Here is a 16,538-nt window from a genome sequence, read left to right on the forward strand (position 1 = left end):
AGTTCCTGTGGCCTGAGCAGGAAGCACATCCAAAGTTGGCCTGACTCCCAAAGCCCACGTTCTTTCCTGTGCCATGTTTGTAGGAAATCACTTCTAATGTTTTCTAGACAAAGGACTGAGGATGCGGTTTCGCCTGTGTCAGAATTTGGGGCTTCCAGGGAAGATGTCTTACACAAAAAAGTGCCTGAATTCTCCTTGTCAGTGATTCGTTCCCTATGGGTTAGGGTTACTCACTTCCTCTGATCTAGCTTATTTTTCAAGACGTAAGATTCCTGGAGGGACATTCAGCTAACAAATGAGTCTATTACAGCAGTGGCAGTGGCTAGTGGCCTCCCACCCTCCAGGGCCAGGAGAGGGAGGAAATAGGAAAAATTAGGTGGAGATGTCATGGCGGGGGGCGGGGCAGAGAAGAGGAGGTAGCAGGGTGAAGGAGAAATGTGTAAAAACGGGGAACTCCTGAGGGAGCATAGAGAAGGCTTCACCTGCCCCCCAACTTGGCTCACTCTCCTCTCTGCCAGGAAAGAGCCCATGAGTGCTCAGGAAGACAAAGTCATGATTAAGACCAAGAAGAAACAAGATGAGGAACGGAGGAGGGAAGGAGAAACACGCTAACGTGCACGCAGCCCTGACTGTGCCCGACACTGTGCGTAGGGCTCAAAGCACATGATCTCAATGATTCTGAACAGCCCCATAAAACTCTGAACGTATGTGCCAGGATGAGGAAAGCGCAGCTCCTGGTGGCGAAATGACTTGCCCAGGGTTGCACAACGTGCAGGTAGCCTAGGCAGAATTTGAACCCCGGTCTCTCTGAGTCCCTTCTATCCACGTAGAAGGGAAGAGTACTGAAAAGAAAGCAATACAGTACTTGCCTTCCCATATAATAATTATAACAGTCGCAGCTGATGCTAATTGAGGGCTTACCATGTGCTAGGCACTGTTCTGGGGCTGTTTTCTATGAATTAACCCATTGGATCTATAGGATCCTCTCTTACGCTCATCTTAAAGATGAGGAGACTGAGTAACAGAGTGATCTCTTGGCTGGTAAGTGATGTATGTCCTCTCTTGATCTGTCCTATGCAATGTGGCTTCTCTATGCACATTAAAGGAAACCGTAATGGAGCAAACTGAAGTTACTGCCAAGATGAAGACTAAAAATTTACTAAGGTAAAAACTCTAGGTAGCAGCCAAATTCAATGGGCCCCTAGGCTAATCCATCAGCACCTGGCCCTGAAGACTGGTTAATTCTGCCACCTTTCAAATGTGGGGCCTGTCTTGTTTGCCAACAAATGCTCACAAAGTAAGAAAGCAAAATGAAAACAAAACAAAACAAAAAACCTGAGTGTAGATGTAAAAACTCCAGAAAGGTCAATGACACATACATCTGGGAGCTTTCTGGGTTTTTTTCTGGATGTGGAAAAAGATTGTGGTTGTGACACACTGCATTCATCACAGGCTGCTCACTTTCTGCAAAATCATTTTCAGCTTGGAAGACAGGCGTGAGTATTTTACAGACTTGAGCAAAGAAGATTTTTACGGAGCACTATGACTCCCAGGTGCTTTACTAATAGAAAAATATTGGGCACAGACTGGTCTAATCCATGACCTCTTCCCTCCACCATCTTTTCTTCCCTCCCAGAGTGGAAACCACTTAGCACCCCGAGGTCTCTCTGTTAATTCAGCAACAGGTAACTGCTCTCAGACACAGGCATATCCATCTTCTCAAGTCTCCTTCTCTCTCAACCCTGGCCCAATTGTATAAGAGAAACCTCTCGCCTCTCCCTCTATATCCCGTTCATGAATATGGTTTGTTAGTGCAAGAAAAACTTCTCAAACAAGAAAAGAAACTATCAATGTTTGTGGACAGAACTGAAATCAGACATTCCTCCTGATACTTGGCCATGTGTGACTGTTACAGCTTTTTATGAAACAAACACTGATTCCAAGAGTCCCATGTAGCCCAGTCTAGAAGTCTGTAGGACTCTAAGGGGCTATTTACTGTGACATTAGGACGGCAGGCATTGATTCAGCTTCTCCCGACTCCTTACCAAATACACCCATGAAGACTAGACCAAAGGAAGAGATATGCACACACAGCAGACTAACACCCAACGCTGACAGGCCAGAGCCAAGGACTGACATTATGTCTAACTCAGATGGAAATGGCTTAAGAAAATCTAGACTTCAATGTAGGTCGAAATCTCTATAGAAGGTGCACAGCAGACTTTGCATCAGGGCTGATTAAAGTCTGGTACCCATGTGGATGGGCAGCCTTTTCAGATATTTGATCCCCGTCTGTCTTCCCCTTCAGTGAAGATTGGCGGGTCACATCTGCTGAGATGGGCAATCCTGGGAAGAGCACCTTCCAGGAGGGGAAAGCAAGAGTCCTGCTTTGTCCAAATTATATCCCCTTTTGACCTCCATGGAGAGGTCTGGGCGGCATTGAGGACAGCGGTCACTCAGACTAGGAACGGTGTGAACAGAGAGTGGGGCGCCTGGGCCTCAGTCCTGCTTGGGGCCGCCAGTGTTAAGAGGTGGCACGGACAGAACCAGCAGAAGGATACTGAGAAAGTGCAACTCGAGAAGTAAGAAGAGAACATGATGTCATAGAAACTCAAAACTAGAGAGGTTCGAGGAGGGAGTGTGAAATCTTGCTGCAAGACCCACAAAACCAGGGCAGAAAAGGGCCACTGGACTGGGTGGCGTGGGGTTTTGGTGACCTTGGGAGAATAAGCAGAGGGCAGTAAGACCCACCGGAACAGGCAGAGGAGGCTAAGGGAGGTGGGAGAGAGGCAACTCCGTTGAGTTCTACTTAGGCTGGGCTTTCATGAGATGCCCCGGGAGTCTTCTGCTAAGTTTCCTTTTCTCCTTTAGATAGCACAGACTCATTTCTAGTCACTGTGACCAAAAGGATGCTTCCAATTATGTTTTTTAAAGATCTATAGCTACATCTTAAAAAAAGTCTATATGATCACCTGCCAAATTGCTAACAAGAGGTTATCTCCAAGAGCCAAGGTCAAATAGAACTTTTATCTTTTCCTATAAACATTCTAATAACACATTTTTTATGCATTGTATTTCAGCACACAAATTATAGGTGTTAAGTATCAATATATAAAAAATGAACAACAGTTCTGGGAACGTTGAATAGATATACTTTCCCCGATTCCTCCTGCTAAGTACAAATACAAACTCTGGACATTATATTAAAAATGAACGTAAAAGACTCTGAAAGGTGGAGAGAAGGCACACCAAGTAGGGACCTTGGGAACAAGAAGGAACATGGTGGCAAAATCCCTGGGTTTTCTCGAATTCCTCAGACTTGGAGCTAAAGAGCCAGCAAGCTTGGAAAGCCAATGGGTGTGGGTTAGCTCTTCCTTTTACCACGTTTGTTGCAATTTGGGATTTTCTCACTCTTTCTGGGCTACATTGGTTCTTTTGGGGGAGCTACTTTGTACCAATTGGAGAGACTTCAGCACTGAACCCTTTAAGAGGATCGAGGAGGAGCTTCAGGCTGTGACTAGACTTCCAATGGACTCGCCAAAGCTTAACACAACCTTGACCCCGGCCGGAGTCTTTTCAGATGCTCCGTGAAGAAGTCAGAGGGCACTCAAGCTGACTCAGAAGTACTAGCAAAGCACCTTGGTAACTTGACTCTCAACCCTAGTATCAAATTCCCTTCCCTTCTACCAGAATGTTCACCCCAACAGCAGGAGAGAGGAAAACACTTGAAGGGGTTTGGACTGGGGTTGGGTCAAGGCACGCTCTGCAGGGTCAGGCACGCTCTGCAATGTCCTTACAGGGAGTAAGGACATTGGCAGCTGCTCGGAAAGAAAAGATACAAAAGATGTTACAAATTATTAGATATGGTACCCTGTCTCTGCTTAAGAAAGACCAGCAGGAAAGGAAACCTGAGACTGAATCAAGATTCAGAAGATTTAGGTATAACTGTCATTATTGCTTATATCACGGAGAGCCTTCTGATAATATTAGTATGGAGAATAACTTTTGACATGGAGTTGATTTAGCCATAAACTTTATTCTTGTACTTTTTTTTCTTGCTAGTAATTGCAAGGTCATTCTGCAGCAGCTTGGGAATGCTACTCTGTGCTAGGACAGACAGTATACCAATATTTTTATAACCTATGATAGAAGTTCTGTGATGTCTTTTTTCATATCTTTTTCTTGTCTACCGCAATGCCACTAATTTACAAGGAATCTATGTAGTTCGCATCTAAATGCTTCACTTCTGTATTTATTGGACCCAAAGAAGCACTGATAGGTCTGGAGTGTTGTCATTGTGTTTTAGAAGCCTGAAGTCAGTAAGAGGAAAACTCAAATCAAGAATTAGAAGCAAGTAACTTGTGTGGAAGGAATGTAAAAAGAAAACATTGGGTGGTTTGGCCAGAGTATGACTAGGACAGGGTGCGTTAGCTAGATTCTCTGGTTTTCAAAAATTTGAATTGTAACCAGTTTTTTGATGTGCTATTTTAATTTTTAGCAGCAAATGTGTGTATAGAGCATTGTATTAAAATTTGGGCATATAAGACCTTTTAAAAATGTTCTTTATTCAAAAAGAAAAAAAAATTGTTCTTTTTTTTTTTTTTTTAAAAAGAAATACCAATGGGTGCAGACAAAAGAAAAATAGCCCCTGAAGAAAAGCCTGCTCTCTCTAGTCAAAGGACCAGGAAAGGGGTAGCTTAGCATGACGGAAAACTGTGGTGTGGATGGGGAGTAAAGAGGGACAAACATATGGTGACGGAAAATGATTTCACTTTGGGTGATGGGCACACAGAGCAATCAACAGTTCAAATGCTATAGAGATGTTTACCTGAAACCTATGTACTCTTATTGATCAATATCACCCCATTAAATTTAGTTTTAATAACATTAAAGAAAAAACTTTTAAAACAATAATCTCCCTACTCCAGCTAATAACTGCAGGAAAAGCTATGGAACCACCTCCACTAGTGAAAGCCTAGATGGAGAATCTAGACTTCACTCTGGCCGGGCTATATACAAGAGGTTAGGGAGCCCTAACCAGGGCGGTATTGAGAAAGCCAAGTAGAGGACCAAGCTTTTCATATCCACTGGCAGTAATGAGCCCCCTTCTACCCTCTGTTGTCAGTGGAGACCTAAAGGGGGTCTGGACTTTCAGCCCCACCAGACAGTAAGGAGCACCCTCTACACTCTCTCTCTCTCTCTCTCTCTCTCTCTCTCTGGGGTGATGTCAGAGGAAGCCCAGCCAGGGAGTCAGGACTTTTACTACTGCCCAGTGGTAATGAAGTCATTTCCTCAATCTCATGGTGTCATGGACAGTAATGAGGCACTTCTGTCCCTCCCAGCCAGGGAACTATCAGGGGACGCCTACAGGGAGCCAGAAATCCCACTCCGCCGGCAGTAATTAGGAGCACCTCCCAGATTTCAGTGGGAGCTGAGCATGGGACGTGGACTTACACACTCATTTGAGAGTAATAAGGGGGTGTCCCTCCACTCCCACTCCCCCTTTTAGGGACCTATTAGAGAAAGCCAGATAAAGTAAGAGGTTTAAATAGACCCGGAGCCTGAGAACTCTCATAATACCCCCAAATGTCCAAGTTTCCATAGAAAATAACTTGTTGCATCAAGACCAGGGGAGATCTTAAACCAAATGAAAAAGGCGATCGATAGATGACAACACCAAAATCACAGATGTTAGAAGAGATTAGGCGAAGGGCAGAAAGACTCATGGACACAGACGGCAGGATGGTGATCGCCAGGGGTAGGGAGGTGCAATGGGTAGAGGGGCAGCGGGGATAAATGGTGACGCAAGGAGACTTCACTTGGGGTGCTAAACACACAATACAGCACAGATGATGCATTGTAGAATTCTATACCTAAAACCTATGTTTCAAGGAATAATTATAAACAAAGGAAAGCTATAAAAGTGTCAGCCAAGACCTAGAAGAGATAAATAAGTCCCAAACGGAAATTTTAGAACTGAAAAATATGATAAATGAAAAAAAAAAACCCCAAAAACAAACTCAGCAGTTGGGTTCAATAGCAGAATGGAGGAGACTGGGGGAACAATCAATGAACTTGAATATAAAACAATAACTTTATCCAGTCTGAACCACAGAGAGAAAGTGAACTGAAGCAAAGTTAACAGGGCCTCAAAGGATCTGTGGGATAAAGCAAAAAGGTCTCACACTCACGTCAAGTCCCAGTGGGAGAGGGCGAGCTGGAAAAGGACGCAAAGAATTAATGACCGAAAACTTGGCAAATCTGGCATAATATATAAAACTAAAGATTCAAGAAGCAGTAAGAATTCTAGACAGGATAAATCCAAGAAACACACACCAAGAGACATCACAGTCAAACTTCCGAAAACTAAAGGCAAAGGAGAGAAAAACTTCCCTTAGAGAAAAAACAATTCAAATAACCGTGGCTCTCTCATCAGAAGTCACAAAGGCCAAAAAGAACGAAGCAACACTTTTCAGGAGCTGAAAGAAAAGAACCGTCAAACCCAGAATCCCATACCCAGTGGTATATCTTTCGGGAATGAAGGGGAAATCAAAACATTCTCAGATGAAGGAAAACTAAGAGAACTAGTCACCAGCATACTTATCCTAAAAGAATGCTCAAGTAAATTCTCTAAACAGAAAGAAGATTATAAAGAAAAAAATATCTTGGAACATCAGGAATGAAGGAAGAAAATGGCAAGCAAAACTCTGGGTAAATGCAATAGACTCTCCTTCTCTTGGTGGTTGAATCAAAAATTATACAACTGTCTGATGTGGTTCTAAGTGTATGCAGAGTAAATACTTAAAGACAATTATATTACAAATGGGAAAAGGTAATGGGGTCTAAAGGGAGGTAAGTCTTCCAAACTTCATTAGAATGGGTAAAATTATGACATTATTAGACTGATAAATTGGGTATATATAATGTAATATCTAAAGCAACCACTAAAAATGCTAAACAAAGAGATACATGCTAAAACATTATCAATAGGTCAAAATAAATTTTTTAAAAATATTCAAATAATCCATAGGAAAACAGGAAAAACAATCCAGAACAATTACAAAAACAGAGGAAAACCCCCCAGAAATAATAACAAAAACAGAGGAAAAAAACAGAAAACAAGTAATAAAATAGCAGACTAAAGTTCAAACATATCAATAATTACATTAAATTTAATTAGTCTAAGTATACAAAATTAAAAGAGATTAGTAGTCAATTACAAAACATGACGCAACTATTTGCTATCTACAATAGACTCAATTCCAAACATAATGATACAGGCAAGATGAAAGTAATATATGTACAAAACAGCGTGAAAATATTAATATTAATCAAATGAAAATATTAATCAAAAGAAAACAGAAGTGGCTATATTAGTATCAGATAAAGCAACTTCAAAGCAAGGAAAATTACCAGAGATAGAGAAGGACATTATATAATTTTGTCATTATATAATGACAAAAATGTCAATCCACCAAGAAGATACAGTAGTTCTAAATGTTATTTCTCCGAACAGCAGAGTTGCAAAATACATGAAGTAAAAGCTGATAAAACAGAAAAGAGAAATAGACAAATCCATAATTACAGTTGAAGACCTCAATATCCCTCTCTCAATAATTGATAGAAAATGAGCAAGGATATAAAAGAACTCTAATTCCATCAGCCAATAGTACCTAATCAGTATTTCTAAAACACTTCACCCATCACAGCAGAACACACATTCTTTCCAAGTCCTCGTAGAACAGATATCATGATACAGCATATCGTGGGCCATAAAACCAACCTCAACACACTGGAAATAGTTGAAATCATAGAGTGTGATCTATAACCACAATGAAGTCGAACTAAAAAGTGGTAACAGAAAGATAATAGGAAAATCTCCACATGCTTAGAAAGTAAATACACAGCTAAATAATGGGTCAGAGAGGACGTTTCAAGGGAAACCCGAAAATACGTTGAACAGAATGAAAATGGATATACAACATATCAAAATTTGTGGGGCACTGCTAATGCTGTAACGGAAATTTGTCGCACTGAAGACATACACTAGAACTACCATATGGCCCAGCAATTCCTCTCCTGGGCATTTATCCCAGAGAAATGAAAACTTATATTCTCACAAAAACCTGTGCATGAATGTTCATGGCAACTTTCTCCAGAACAGCCCCCAAACTGAAAACACCCCAGATGTCTTTTAGTGGGTGAATAAACTACGGTACATCTCTACACGATGGACCACTACTCAGCAATAAAGAGGAAACAGTTATTCACACTCACAACAGCCAGTAAACTACGCTGAATCAAAAAGCCAACCCTGAAAGATGACCTCCTTTAGATTCCATTTATATCACATTTTTGAAATGACAAAATTACGGAATGACCACAGACTAGAGAAAATATTCACAATACATACATCTGACAAATGACTTGTAGTGTAGCCCCAGAAGTGAACAGACAAAGAGGAACAACCACTTCAGTCCTGGCTGGGTAGCTCAGTTGGTTAGAGTGTCATCCCAATATGCCAAGGTTGTGGGTTTGAACTCCAATCAGGGCATGTACATGAATCACCAATGAATACATAAATAAGTGGAATAACAAACTGATGTTTCTTTCTCCCTTCTTCTCTCTCTCTCTCTCTCTCAAGACAATAAATTTTAAAAAAAATTAAAGAACAACCACTTTACAAAAGATATCCAGTGTCATGAAACACATGAAAATAACACTGATCATCATCTGTCACCAGGAATATGCAGGTTTAAAGCTATAATGAGATGACCCTACACTAGAATTGCGAACATTAAAAAAGATGAACACCAGGCTGGTGAGGAGATGGAGCGACCATCCATCATTGGTAGAATCATAACATGGTGTAACCAGTTTGAACACCAGTTTGCATTTTCATAAAGTTAGCAAATACCTATCATTTTGACCAAATAATCCCACTTCTTTACCCAAAATAAATGAAAACACATGTCGACCAAAAAAAAAAAAAAAAAAAAAAGACTTGTGCAAAAATGTTCATAGCAGCTTTATTTATAATAACTGCAATCTGGAAGCAACCCAATCCATCAACAGAAGAATGGATAAACATATTTGGTAGATTCTTATAATAGTACATTACTACTTAGCAATGCAAAGAATAAAAACAAACCACTAATGTATGTAATAACAAATATGAATACCAAAAACATATTGTGTGAATAAAGCTGGACACAAAAAGATTGCTATTCTATGGTCTCATTCACAGGAAGTTCTAGAACAAGCAAAACAAATCCATGGTAAAAAAAATCAACACAGCATCCGTCTCTGGAGAGGAGGGGGAGGGTTGGACAGGAATGGGCATGAGGGAACTTTCTGGAAGGATGGAAATAGTCTATATCTTGATAGGAATATAGGTTGCATGGGTGTGGATATTTTCCATAACTCATCAAACTGTATAATAAAATTTGTGTAATAAAATTTCACTGAATGCAAACTATACCTCAATTAAAACAATTTTAAAAGAGTCATGCAATACTAACTATATAGAATTACTCTTTAAAGTTTTCTAGGCCTAACCATTTAGCTCTGCCCCATTTTCCCTTTACACACACACACACACACACACACATATGTGCACACACACACATTTTCCACCTCAGTTTGTCTTCTACTCACTCCAGTCCTCTTTAATGCATGTCGGCGCCCATACACATGCCCGCACACGCACTCACACACATGCCCACGCATGTGCATTTTTCTTCTTACGTCCATGGGATCACAGCACAGACAGTGCTCTATGCAGAGTTATCTCCAAAAAAGGCCATCCAATTGCCATTCGTTCCCTCCCTGCCCCATAAAGCTTTCAAATGATTTTCCAATGCCTTAGGACAAAGTTTGAGCCCTAACCCGGCTTCAGGCCCCTGAGAGCTCTGGTCCCTTCCTCCCTGACCAGTCTCAGACCCTCCCTTCACCTCTCCTTAAGGACCCTCTTCCTGCCTACGACCCTCTTCCTGCCTGCGCCCCGTCCGCCTGGAACATTTCCACGTCTTCCCCTGCCTGTCCCTGCTTTTCCCCTTGCTCCTGATGTGCGTTTATCTGTCTTCCATTGACAAGGTCACTTTCTCAGGGAAGGCCTGCTGACCCTCTCTCCCCTACCCTCCCGGCTGGGTGGGTGCCCACCGCACCCTCTCTGCTTCCCCTATGCCTGTATTGTCACTGTTTTCCCTAGGGGACTTTCAGCATTGATAACAAGGGGCTCCTCCACCTCGCCATGGGCTCTGGCCCCAGCACCTAGCATACTGCGCGGAGATTCTCCCTGGATGGGGACCTGAACGTCCAGATGTGCTCTGCACACCAAAGGCCCCACCCGAATCGGTGGCCATGATGTTCTGACCACACGAGTAGCAGGGGAGATTCCTCAGGCCTCGAGGGGGAATCACGTCTATTGTAACTTGCCAGTGAGTCAGTCTGTCCTCATCCTCGAGGTGTGGAACGAGTCATTTTGGGCCACCCACGGTGTGGGCCCTGCTTTCTTCTGTATTTCCTCTGCCGGAGGCCAAAGGGAGGGGTTCAGATCAGAACCTAGCTTTCTAGGAGCTGTTCCTCAGGCCACCGAGTACACACACAGGGCAATTTATGGTGCTACTGATTTATTTCTTTTTGCCCACTGCCCCCCACCCAACTCTGTCCCCATGCTAATTAAGGCAAAGCAACCACCTTGGGGAAATGCATGTGTCAGGCAAGTAAAAATCGAGCTCCCTGGACAGCTCCTGGCAGGATGGATGGGACTCAGGGCTGGATTTCTGTTGATGTAAGGAGATAAAGAAATGGTTGTCTCTTTTCTTTTCTTTTTATTAACTTTCATTCTTAGAGCAGTTTTAGGTTTTTGCCTCCTCCTCCCCCCTGAGCCCACAGTTTCCCCTCTTATTAATATTTTCCATTAGTGAAGTATATCTGTTGAACCAATATTGATACAATAGTATTAATTGAAACCCTCAGTTTACTTTGTGGTACAGTTCTACGGGTTTTGCCAGAAACAAAATGTCATGAGTCCATCATTACAATACCACACAGGATGGTTTCACTGCCCGAAAAATCCCCTATGCTCTATCTGTCCATCTCTGCCCCTCTCTCCAACCCCTAGCTTTTTACTGTCTTTTTACGGATCTTTTTACTGTCTCTGTAGTTTTGGCTTTTCCAGAATGTCACACAGTTGGCATTATACTTTATGCAGACTTTTCAGACTGTTTTTATTTTCCACTTAGCAATATGCTCGTAAGCCTCCTCCATGTCTTTTCATGGCTTTGTAGCTCTTTTTTTTTTCCTACCACTAAATAATATTCTAGTCTATGAATGTACCATGGTTTGTATATCCGTTCACCTACCAAAGGACATCTTGGATGCTTCTAATTTTGGGTAATTATGAATAAAATTGCTATAAACACTCATGTGCGGTTTTTGTTTGTTTGTTTGTGTGTGTAGAAATAACTTTTAAATTCATTTGGGTAAGTACCTAGAAGCTTGCTGGATCATATGACAACACTTCTTAGCTTTCTAAGAAACTGGTAAGCTGTCTCCTAAACCATCTTGAATTCTTATTGCTCAACATCCCTGACAGCATTTGGTGCTAACAGTGGTTTGGATTTTAGCCATTCTAATATATATTTAGAGGTATCTCATTGTTTTAACTCAACATCCCTGACAGCATTTGGTGCTAACAGTGGTTTGGATTTTAGCCATTCTAATATATATTTAGAGGTATCTCATTGTTTTAACTTTCAGTTCCCTAATGACAGGGGATATTGATCATCTTTTTATATACTTGTCATTTGTATATAGTTTCTTTGGTGAGTGATTCAGATCTTTTGCCTATGTTTAAAAATTGGATTGTTTATTTTCTTGTTGTTGAGTTTTAAGAATTCTTTGCATATTTTGGATTCAAGTACTTTATCAGATAAATGTTTTGCAAATACTTTCTCCTAGTCTATAGCTTACTTTTTCATTCCCTTAATAGGGTCTTTCATGGAGCATACATTTTTAATTTTTCTTTCATGGATCATACTTTTGGTATTATACCTAAAAATTCATTGCCAAACCCGAGGTCATCTAAGTTTTCTTCTGGTATCTTCTAGGAGTTTTATAGTTTTGAATTTTACCTTTAGATGTATGATCCATTTTGAGTTCATTTTTGTGAAAGATTTAAGGTTAGTGTCTCAATTTATTTTTTCTTTTGCTGTGGTAATCCAATTGTTACAGCACCATTTATTAAAAAGACTACATTTCTCCATTAAATTAGCTTTCTTACTTTGTCAAAGGCCAATTGCTTATATTTGTGTGGATCTATTTCTAGGTTCTCTGTTCTGTCCCATTGATCTATTTGCCTAGCCTGTCACCTATATCACAATTTTTTACTACTGTAGCTTTATAGTAAGTCTTGAAGTCAGGTATTGTCAGTTCTCTAACTTAGTTCTTTTTCTTCAAGATTGCTTTGGCTATTCTTAATAATAAATCTTATTAGAATCAGTTTGCTGACAAAGAGAAAGTAATTTGGGGGAAATTTTAATTGAAATGGCATTGAATTAAATCTATATATCAAGTTGGGAAGAACTGGCATATTAGCAATATTGAATCTGCCTATCCATAAACATGGAATGTCTTTTCATTTATTGACATCATCTTTGATTTTGCTCATCAGAGTATTGAAGTCTTCCTCATACAGATCTTGTGCATACTTTGTTAGATTATGCCTAAGTAATTCCTTTTTTTTTTTGGTGCTAATGTCAATGATGTTGTATTTTTTTTTATTTCAATTCCAATAGTTCAATACTAGTATATACGAAAACACAGCTTTCTTTGTATCCTACAATCTTCCCATAATTGCTTATTAGTTCCATAAATGGGTTTTGTTTTTGTCAATTTTGGGGGATTTTCTACATAGACAATATTCCTTTCTTCCCAATCATGTATCTTTTATTTCCTTTTCTTGTCTTATTGCATTAGCTATGGTTTCTAGTATGATGTTGAATAAGAGAAATGAGAAGGGACATCTTCACCTTGTTCCTAATCTTAGGGAGAAAGCATCTAGTTTCTCAGAATTATGTATGATGTTGGATGTAGGGTGTTTGCAGATATTCTTTATCTATTGAGGTAGTTCCTCTCTCTGTTATTAGTTTGCTGAGAGATTTTTATCATGAATGCATATTGGATTTTGTCAAATACTTTTTGTATCAATTGATGATCATAGATTTTTCTTCTTTATCCTGCTGATGTAACAAATTACACTAATTAACTTTCAAAAAAGTTGAATCAGCCAGAAGAACAGTTAGTTGTAATGTATAATTATTAGTATACATTGTTGATTTTGTTCGTTAACATTTTGTTGAGGACTTTTACATCAATATTCATGAGCAATATTGGTTTGTAGTTTCCCTTTCTTATAATATCTTTGGTGATTTGGGTATCAGGGTAATGTAAGTCTCATAGAATGATTTAGGAAGTGTTCCATCTGCTTCTACTTTCCAGAATATATTGTAGAACAGTGATTTTCAACAGGTGTGCTGCAAGAATTTTTAAAATATGCAACGCCTGACTATTTAGTTAGTGGCACAGACCTCTTCTCCCTTAGATTGTCAAATAAAAATATGACAACAGCCAACACGACCATCGCCATCTGGTGTGAATATCCTGTCTTGAATCATAGATATACAGGTCATATAATAGAGTTGCATCTTAGTGTTCACGTCACGTAATAAGGTTGCATCTGAGTGGTTAATTCTTGGTACCAGAAATCCTAATATAGACGTATAGACAGTTGATTTTTAATTTTTAATTTTTATTTATTTATTCATTTTAGGGGGGGAGAGAGAGAGAGAGAGAAAGAAGAGGGAGGAGCAGGAAGCATCAACTCCCATATGTGCCTTGACCAGGCAAGCCAGGGTTTTGAACTGGCAACCTCAGTGTTTCCAGGTTGACGCTTTATCCACTGCGCCACCACAGGTCAGGCAGCAGTTGATTTTTTAAAAAGTCACTTTGGAGCAAAAAGGGTTAGTAATTACTATTATTATTTTTTGTAAAGCAATCAAAATTATACCTATTTTTTTTGGTTAGATCGGCAAAAAATAGGATATATTTTTTGGTGTGTTGCAGAATTTTAGTAACTAGTTTATGTGTGAACAAGGTTGAAAATCACTATTGTAGAGAATCAGTATCTTTTGTTACTTAAATGTTTGGTAAAGCATCAACCTGGAACTCTGAAGTCTCTGGTTCGAAACCCTGGGCTTGCCTGCCAGTCAAGGCACATATGAGAAGCAATCAATGAACAACTAAAGCAAAGCACCTATGAGTTGATACTTCTTACTCCCTACCTCCTTCTGGAAAATTAATAAATAAAATCTTAAAAAATATATTTTTAAAATAATAATTGATTAAATGTCTTTAAAAGATACAGACATAGTCAGATCACCTATCCTTGTATGAGCTTTGACAGAGGGTTTCTTTCAAGAAATTGGTCCATTTCACCTAAGTTATCAAATTTGTGGGCACAAGAACACTCATAGTATTCTTTGGTTACATGCACAAATTGGTAGTTGTTTCTTAACTTATTTAAATTTTGATACAATTTACATAACATTAAGTTCACCATTTTAAAGGGCAAACTCTAGTAGTTTGTCACATATTCACTATGTTGTCCAGCCAGAACCACGATCTAAATCCAGAATATTTCCATTGGCCCCAAAAGAACCCTCAGACCTATCTATCAGCAGCCACTTCCCATTTTCTTCCCCTGTCATCAAGCAACCACTCTCTGTCCCTGTGAGTTTCTTTTTTCTGACCATTTTCTATAAATGGAATCATACACTATGTAGTCTTTGGTTTGTGTTTTTTTTAGCATGTTTCCTAGCTCATTCATGGTGAAGCTTGTAACAGTACTTTTTTTTATGAATGAATAACATCCCATTTTATGGCTCTACCATGGCTATTTCTTAAATATTTTGATTTACGGACCACGATTCATACTGGATATCGGGGGATACCTGGTCCCAGACCAAACCAAAAGAAACAGCAGAGAGACGCTATCCCGGTATTCAGTTTTCCCTTCTGCATGAGGGACAGTAAGTAATGAAACTAGATTATTTCCTCTGTAATAATAATTTAAAAATCTGCTTAAGTCTTATGAGCTACTGCCCACAGTGAGGTTCTCACTTCCTGCCAGGCACCAGACCGGGCAGGCAGGTGCACATGGAACAAATCCTCAAGTAGACCTCTTACCCCCATGTACACATAAGAAAGCCATGGCTTTGAGAGGTAAAGCCATTATCTCAGGGTCTGCGGCAACATGCCAACTCAGGTCTGCCCAATACCAAAGCCCACCTTAATCATCCCAGTAGCAGGAATTCCTGACCTTTTTAGGCATTAGACCCTTTGGGCAATCTGGAGAAATTTACAGACCACTTTCAGAATAAATGCCTGAAATAAAAGACATAGGATTGCCAAGGAAAGGAATTACACTGAAATACATGATCAATTTCTTAAAGAATCTGATTTGTGAAATGGTAATATGTGTTCTTCTCATTAAAACAGTAGCGGGGGTCTCGTCACTGTGACCACTTTGAAGCAGCAAAGAGCATAAATGACATTTGAGGTACCTGCACAATGGCAAAATAATATGAAAACATCTGGTTAAGAAAACATCTGGACCTATACACAGGTGCTAGTAATCTGACCAAGGTCTGTTCCTTACACTCATAATGGAAGGAAATACTAAAGTTCAGTTAGAGGTGAGTGCAAGTAACAATGTCACATGTTTCCTATGCAAGCCCATGGACCCTGGGGTGAGAGTCTCTGCCCCCACCCCCAGGAATGGGAACGTGGGCCAGGAGAGAAGGGAGATCCTGCCCCTCTCAGGGCTGCTGCTGCCCTGGAGGTCCCCCATATTGAGCAGTTCTGGCATGAGGAGGAATCACCGTCCTGCCCACTATCTCTGCCGAGTTCAGAATTCCTCAAATCTGCTTCTTTTCTGGGAAGCTCCCAGAATAGCATTTCAGTTTCTCATGCTGGCCTCCGTCTGAGTCTTGTACACCCTCTCGTTCCCTGGGCAGTTCACTGCCTTTGAACACAGCCCCCTGTGAGGTTCGGGGAGTTTCTCATCTCTCATTTCAGACTTCTCATATGACTTCAGAAGGGCAGCCCCCACGGCCGTTCCCCGGGGAGAGGGGGAGGCCCCAGCTGAGGGTGTGGTGCAGAGGCCCTGAGTGGGCACCCAGGGCACGGCCCAGCCAGGGGGGCTGTGGGGGGCACACGGCTCCCTCTGCAGAGATCCTTGTGGAGAGCAACAGGTTAGCCATGTAACCTCCCTGGACCCCAGCTTCTTCGTCCATAGGATGGAAAATGGGCCTCTCCACACTGGCACATTATGGGGTGGGAAATGGGGCAGCCAGAAGGCTTGCCTACACCCCCAAAGCTGCTGAGAGCTCCCTCCTGACCAGGTGAGACCTAGGGAAAAGGGGTGCCAGGAAGCAGCAGCACTTTCTGGCACCTTATGAAAAGCCCAATGCCCA

At 40.8% G+C, this 16,538-nt stretch overlaps 1 protein-coding gene and 1 pseudogene across 2 annotated transcripts in view; one reads left to right on the forward strand and one right to left on the reverse strand.

Annotated features, from left to right (window-relative positions):
- Positions 1 to 16,538, reverse strand: part of LOC136327248 (phosphoinositide 3-kinase regulatory subunit 5) — a 74,165-nt gene that overhangs the window by 39,765 nt on the left and 17,862 nt on the right. The window lies entirely within an intron of this gene.
- Positions 746 to 4,009, forward strand: LOC136322692 (developmental pluripotency-associated protein 3-like; annotated as a pseudogene).

This window comes from Saccopteryx bilineata, chromosome 2, assembly GCF_036850765.1.
Source record: "Saccopteryx bilineata isolate mSacBil1 chromosome 2, mSacBil1_pri_phased_curated, whole genome shotgun sequence".
NCBI lineage: Eukaryota > Metazoa > Chordata > Mammalia > Chiroptera > Emballonuridae > Saccopteryx > Saccopteryx bilineata.